General features: G+C 46.9%; 1 long non-coding RNA gene across 1 annotated transcript; it reads left to right on the top strand.

Moving 5' to 3' along the window:
- The first annotated feature begins 240 nt into the window (after positions 1-240).
- On the top strand, positions 241-3086 carry LOC140524478 (uncharacterized). The gene is made up of 5 exons (XR_011973736.1): positions 241-845; positions 1063-1225; positions 1297-1386; positions 2147-2252; positions 2384-3086. It is a non-coding gene; the product is annotated as an uncharacterized lncRNA (long non-coding RNA).
- The last annotated feature ends 4587 nt before the right edge of the window (positions 3087-7673 follow it).

Genomic DNA, 7673 nt, shown 5'->3' with positions numbered 1-7673 from the left:
TGAACCGAGCGTTTATCACGCGCTCTTCGAAGTGGTTCAGTCGGGTCGGACTCCTCCTGACGCCACGCGGGCCGTGTCCTTCTCCAGCTCCTTTGACAGATGAGGAAACTGAGGCAGCCAGGGGGAAGTGACTCGCCCGGGACCACCGAGCCAGGACCTCGGCTCCTCCTGACCGCTAGCTGCCTGGGCTAGGCCCGGGCCCCCAAACCACACCCGAGAAGGGCCCGGGGTCGTTAGGGGGCAGCGTCATGGTCTGGGAGGGGATGGTGATGGGCGGGGGGATGGCTGGGCCACCCGGCCATCCAGGCACAGACGGCCTCCCACGTGTGGTGTCCCATCCTGCCCTGGAAGACGAGGAGAGGGGCTGAGGGAAGACACAAGAATGACTCGAGTCACACACGTGGTGGCTGGAACCCTGGCAATGTGAAATAGGGCAGAAGAGGGAGCCCCCAGAACCTTGGTTGGTGGGGAGGTCATCCAGGGAGAGATGGCAGTTTGTTCTGTGGGACTGGAGCTGGGGAGAGAAGTCAGCCGCATTTGTACATCTCAGGCAACCACGTGAAGATTATAATTGAAGTTAAGGGAGTTGGTGAAGTCACAGAGAGAAGAGGGCCCAGGATACACCCACAGTGAGAGTGGGACAGGGGACGATGATCTGCAGAAGAATCTGAGGAGGAGTCGGGTGGAAGGAAAGACAGGAGAAAAAAAGGTTCCCCCAAAGTCAAGGGGTGATGATGAAAAGGTCAAGAATGTTAAACAAACAAGCAATGAAGACATCAATAGGAACCTTGGAGTAGTTTGGGAAGGCTGCCAGACTTTCAGGGTCCTTCCACAAATGAGTCAAGGTAGGTTATAGACAGATAGATGCACTGCAGTGGATTTATCCTCTCAGGAGGTGGTGGACAGAAGTATTTGAGGCTGAATTTGAACTCATGAGGATGAGTCTTTCAGGTTCCCAGCCCACTTTTATATCCACTGCTCCACCTAGCTGCCTGGAAAATTATGTCAAAATTTGGTTGCCTGGAGAAGTTCGTTAATATTGTACATCAATTGTTTGCCCAGGTTCCGGATAGTGGACGATGCTCTCGTGCCTTCCCAGTCACCAGTGGAGGGAAACAGGGCTGTGTGCTTGCTCCCATGCTTTTTAGCATGATGTTTTCAGCCATGTTGTCCAATACTTTCAATGAGGATGAACACAGCGTCAAGGTCAACTACCATACTGATGGTAAGTTCTTCAATTTGAAAAGCCAAGACCAGAGTGGAGGGTTCATTGGTATATGATTTTTCTGTTTGCAGATGTTTGTGCACTCAGTGCAACCTCTGAAGCTGAGATGCAACACAGTATGGATCAATTCTCTGCTGCCTGCGCTAATTTTGGCAACACAGGTGCTCCATCAACCAGCTCCACACCATCCATATATGGAACCATCCATTACAACAAATGGAGAAGTTTTGAATGCTGGGGATAAGTTCACTTACCTTGGTAGTGTACTCTTCAGGGATGTATACATTGACAATGAGGATTCATGCATTGCCAGAGCTAGTTCAGTGTTTGGGAGGCTTTGAAGGAAGGTTTGGGAATTAGACTGACTACCAAACTTTTGGGTGAGCTAAGTGTAATACAGATGCTTAGCTGACAAAATTCCTGCCTGGACTTTGGAGCAGGTGTAGATATTTGGGGTTGGGATAGGCCTGGGGCAGTAGCCAATGACAACTTTGCTAGGTTTGCATGTTAAAATCTCTATAATTCTGCATGGGTGGGGTGGAATTTCGAAAGTGGGGGGCAAATACTCATCAGTATTGCAGTCCAGGACCCCCACAAAAAATTTCATTTAGGACTGCTGAGGATGGTGCCGAGTGAACAGTTGGAAATGTCTGAATGGCACTGTGCCCCCACAGACCAGGCTGAAACTTTTTACTGGAGACCTGGAAAGGGCCCTACTGGGGCCTCTCCAGATCCTCCAGAATATCCAGTAGATCACCATGTCCTGCTTACAGCAGTCTACAGCCAAGCAGGCCCCCTTCCCTCCCTCCTTCCTCTCCCTCTGTCCACATAGGGTATCACACCCTTGCCTGTGGGATGCTCTGCCCAAAGGAATGTACGTTTTGATCGTTGAAACCTCACAAGATATCTTGGGTTTTACAGGCTGGATTTCTTCTTGAAGGACCCTGCCTCAAACCCAGATCACTCTGGCTCTCGTTGATTGGCCAACAGTAGGTCCCAGGTCAAGTTTGGGCTCTGATGGCTCAGAGTGAGTGTAAATAGCAGTTGTTTCACTTTTGGCCAGGAACCCTGAGAATCTTCCCCTCCCAGACTGGTTTTGGGTGTTTTTGTTTTTTGACTAGATCAGAGAAGCTGTTCTCTGCCTTATTTCTTCCCTAGCCTTGATCACTGAACGGGCGCTGCCTCAGACAAACTGGGACCTGGGAAGGACCTTAACTTACAAAGACAAGGCACTTCATCTGGGCCATCTCCAGTCTTCTGATTGTATCTGGCTTTGGACCCACGTGGCTCCAGAGAAGAAAGTGAGGCTGGTGACTCTGCGTAGCCCTGCCTCACTGAAATCCATTTTATTAGCATGTCACAGCATCACTCCCTGATGTCATGGTCCTCTTCATGAACGAAAGGCAAACAACAAAAGAAGCCTGTCTGTTAACTAAGGAAGAAAAGAACTGTGGCTGCTCCTTTGATATTCTGTGTTCTAAAGGCCCCTCCCACCTCTGGCATTCCAGTTCTAAGGGCCCCTCCCAGCTCTGACATTCCATGTTCTGAGGGCCCCTCCCAGCTCTGACATTCCATGTTCTGAGGGCCCCTCCCAGCTCTGACATTCCATGTTCTAAGGGCCTTCCCACCTCTGGCATTCCATGTTCTGAGGGCCCCTCCCACCTGACATTCCATGTTCTAAGATACTGCTTTGGGCTAGGTGTAGTCTTGGTGAGTGTCCCAGGTGAAATTTGAGGTGCCACGGTAGCAATAGTGGCTCACATCTCACTCCACAGCCAGATTTCTGGAAGGAAGCTGCCAATTAATTCTCTACAAGGGCATGCAATAAATAATTTGTCCACCTGGTGGCACTAGATGCAAACTACCTGTCAAGTGGTTTCATTTGTATGCAGTGGAGGGTGGGAGCAGGGAGCAGGAGGGGTAAGAAGGGGGTGGGACACCCGATTGGTGGCTCCCACATTCCTCTCTAGTCACCACCACTCTCCAGGACCCGTCACAGCTTGTCTTCTTGCTGCAGGGACCCCGCCAGCTCAAGAGTGTCCGTAACATGCCGCAAGTGGCAAGTATTGAGCAGCTGGAGGCAGCTGTCACTTCCAGGGGCAGGAAGACATTGGCACAGAATGAAGCCAGAAGGCTGGCTCTTCACTGAAGGGCAGGAGAAGGGGAACCTGGGAGGCCTGGAGACCACAGGCAGGCGTGCTCGCTCCTGCCTCTCCAGGGGTCTCCCAGATGTGTTTTCCCCAGGAACCCTTGGGGAGGAGGAAGGGGAGGAAGAAAGGAAGGGAAGGGGAGAGAGGGAAGAAAGAAAGGAGGAAGGAAGGAATGAAAGAAGGAAGAAAGAAAGGGAGGAAAGAAGGAATAAAGGAAGGGAGAGAGAGAAAGAAGGAAGGAATGGAAAGGAAGGGAGGGAGGAAGAAGCATTTATTAAATGTTCACCATGTGGCCAGCCACTGCACACTAGGGATAAAAAGTTTTAAAAAGATAATCCCTTCCCTTGAGAAACTTGCACGTTAATGGGGGAGACAATATGGTAAGGGGTAGCTAGGGAAGAATATTTTGATCTGGGAAGTCACTATGATGATAAGTGGAGCTACAAGTCATTGAGCGAATCGGCACGCCTTTCCATGAGCAAGGGTGGTATTGATTTGATGACTAGCACCAGAGAGGAAGGGGTGCACTAATGAGGGTGACAACATGGCAAGAAGATGGTCAAGGATCAAGCCTGGCTGGATATAATGGGTTCTCAATAGCTGAGACAGTTTGACCCAAGTAACTTTTGTTAATTCCTCCCCCAGATAAAAGTTTTACAGGCCCTGAAAAATCAATCGTGGTACACTTGTAAATGTGCAGCACAGGTCTGGGGAAGGCTAACCCTGCCATCACAGACAATCTCTCTGAATGTTACTCATGGCATACAATGCAAAGTATGGTTATTGCAGTGACCAGATGTCTGAGTTACCCACAGGGTATGTCCTACACATGCACACGTGGCCAGGGTATGTGCATACCCATAGACCAGAAGCAAAACAGCATAAAACAGCACAGCAGTGTAAAACTAACAGGGCATCACAGTGCACAGAGGACTAGTGAGGGAGACGAGTTCAAATCCAGCCTCAGATATATCCTAGCTTTGTGACCCTGAGCAAGCCACTTGACCTCAGTCTGCCTCAGTTTCCTCATCTATAAAATGCCTCCTAGGGTTGTTGTAGGATCCAGCGAGGTATTTGTCAAGCACATGGCACCATGCCTGGCACACAGTGGGCATTGTGTAAATGCTGGCTATCCTAATAATGAATAGCACATTACTAGGAGACCTAAAACAATTATCAAATTAGCAGCAAAAAGTCACATCTAACTAACAAGCCTGTGTAGTTTACACCACAGGCATAACACTAGTGTAGACAGAATAAGCATAAGAACAATCTTTAAACCCCAAACAGTAATATTGGCAGCATGAGCAACTGTATGCACGAGGATCAATCAGTGTTGTCTGGTATCACGCATAACCTCATCCCCTGCAGTATCCTAGGTGAGTGGGGTCGCAAGCAGTGTGGGGAGGTGAAGGGAAGGGGGGTCCTCACTCTTTTGCCAGCTGTTGATTTTTCTGCACTTGAGCCTGAGTGGGTAGAGCACAGGTAGCCCTGCAAGTCACGCTCCCAGAGAGGTCAGACTCTTAGCATGTTCAAACACAATGGATCATCTCTGTATCCTAAGGCAGTCTGATGAAGCGGCGGGCAGGAAGTCCTCCTTCCTGCAATTGTTTGAGTCCTGAGGTCCCCATCAGGCTCAGGAAGAGTTAGTGGGTTACAGTACACAGTGCCGTCTTCACTGGAAACACCACCTTCTGAACCTATCAAGGACCACCCCTACATCTGGCAGATGATCTTTAATTCTCAGACTCTGCTTATCCCACTGTCTGTTGTGTCTCTCCCCCTGTTCATCAGATGCTCTACCTAACTCCCCTAAGAGTGATCAGAGGTAGCTGTGAATTGTCTTTGTAGGATTCCCCCTACTCTGTGACTGCTCTATAAACAGACAAGCTTTTTAGTCTCTTAACTAATTAGTACCAATTGGCTTTCCAATTCCAAGGCTGCTAATTTATGTGTTCCCTGAACATCAAGATTGTTCAGCAAAATTATCACCTTGTTACAGCTCTTAACGATGGCCTTGAGGTCCAGATACTAAGGTAAATACTTGCTATTTGGCATAAGTTTCTAGAAAAACTGGATAGTGGTTGGCAAAAATTAGATATATACCAACATCTCACACCATATACTAAGTTAGGCTCCAAATGGATACATGACCTAGATGTTAAAGGTGATAACATAAATAAATTAGAGGAGGAGAGAAGAAATTACACTTTTGCACTTTGAATAGGGGAAGAATTCATGGCTAAATAAGGAATAGGAAAGATCACAGAAGATAAAATGGACAGTTTTCATTTTTGTTGTTCAGTTCTCTGTGATCACATTTGGTGTTTTCTTGGCAGAGAGACTGGAGTGGTTTGCCATTTCCTCCTCCATCGCATTTTACAGATGAGGAAAAGAGGCAAACAGGGTAAAGTGACTTGTCCAGGGTCACACTGTTAGTAAAAGTCTGAGGCTAAATTTGAACTCAGGAAGATGTCTTCCTGACTCCAGGCCTGTTACTCTATCCATTGCACCACCTAGCTGCCCTACTTTTCATTACATATAACTAAAAAGTTTCTGCTAAAACAAAACTAATGCAGCTAAAATTGGAAGGAAAATAAGTAACTGGGGAAAACATCTTTAAAGCAAGTTTCTCTGATAAAGGCTTCACATCCAAAATATATGAAGAACTAATTCAAATTTAGTAAGAATGGGCAATTTTTTTGGTAATGACTCCATATACAACACACACACTGAACTACTAAAAAACAAACAAACCATCACAACAGAGATGTGTAGTCCAGCAAAACAAACTCCCACGTTGGCCATGTCCAGAATTTCCAGTCTCTTCTCTGGCAGGAGGCAAGTATGTGTTTCAACTTCAATCTTGTGAGTCAGCGTTGATCAGAGTTCTAAAGTCTCTCAAAGCTGTTTTGCTCTATAATGTTGCTTTCGTTATGAAAATTGCGCTCAATTTATTCTGCATCAGATCATAGAAAGCTTCTCTACTTTTCTTGAAACTACCAATATTGTCATTTCTAAAAGCAAAATAAATATTCTTATGTGTACATGTATATATATATGTATATGTACATACATACACATACACTTCCATTTATTTAGCCTTTCTCTAAAAGATGAGCTCCTTCTTAGCTTTCACTTTGGGGGGGGGGGGCTACACAAAGAAGAGCTGCCAAGAGTTTTCGAGGAAGAAATTCAAGCTATCGACAATCATATGAAAAAATGCTCCAAATCACCAGGAATTAAAAAAATGCAAACAAAAGCCACCCTGAGGTTCCATCATCAGATTGACAAGGATGATGAAAAATAAAATGGCTATTGTTGGAGGGGCTACAGAAAAATAGCCCCCTCCCCAAGGGGCTTTTGGAGCTGTGAGTTGACTCTACATCTGCATTCATATTAAATATATTTTCACAGTAGTCACGATGTAAAATATCTGTCTCTTTTCTCTCAGTCTCTGTCTCTGTCTCTTCCTCCCTTTCTCTGTCTATCTTTCCTTCTCTGTCTCTCTCTTCCCCCTTCTCTGTCTGTCTGTCTCTATCTCTGTTTCTCCCTCTCTATCTCTTCCCTCTCTCTCTTCTCTCTATCTGTCTTTCTCTGTGTTTCTATCTCTCCCCTTCTCTGTCTCTATCTCTGCTTCTCCCTCTCTCTCTGTCTGCCTCTTCTCTCTTGCTTCTCTGTCTCTATCTCTCCCTCTCTCTGTCTCTATCTCTGTTTCTCCCTCTCTGTCTGTCTCTCTCTTCTGTCTGTCTACCTCTTTCTATCTATCTTTGTCTCTTTCTCTCTCTCTCTTCTTGGCAGCATCCAGGGAGTAAAGTTCCTGTTCACCCCTGGCATGTGCTCCCTGCACTCAGATGGCCCTTTAAGGGCCTAAGAATCTGGCTTGGGGTGAGACTGTTTTGCCCTTTTCAGTTCTAGGCACAGGTGCTGGAGTCCTCAGACCTTGGAGCTCTAACCATGGTGACCTTGGAGCAGGATTCCAGGCCCAATATTGCTGCCAGCTCGGCAACGGCTGATAAGCCAAGTGGCCGGGACCTGAGCCCAAGGGGGCCTTGGACTTGAAACTTGGTGGGACAGAGCTGTACAGAAACTGAGTTAAGCTGTGAACCTAATGCCTTTCTCTTTCCCAGAGACTGAGATGGAGAAGGGAGAATTGCACCCCCCACGAGGTGTTGGGGAGTGTTTACATGTTTGTTCTTGTTATACTTTTGAAGGAAATAATTCTTTTGTAAAAGCTAAGTTAAGTTGTTAAGTGGCTAAATGGAAGTAGGATGAAGGGGACTCCCAGAATTGGAGAG

This window comes from Notamacropus eugenii, chromosome 2 (assembly GCF_028372415.1).
Source record: "Notamacropus eugenii isolate mMacEug1 chromosome 2, mMacEug1.pri_v2, whole genome shotgun sequence".
Classification (NCBI taxonomy): domain Eukaryota; kingdom Metazoa; phylum Chordata; class Mammalia; order Diprotodontia; family Macropodidae; genus Notamacropus; species Notamacropus eugenii.
Note: the sequence above shows the minus strand (reverse complement) of the source record. Positions and strands in the feature narration are given on the sequence as shown.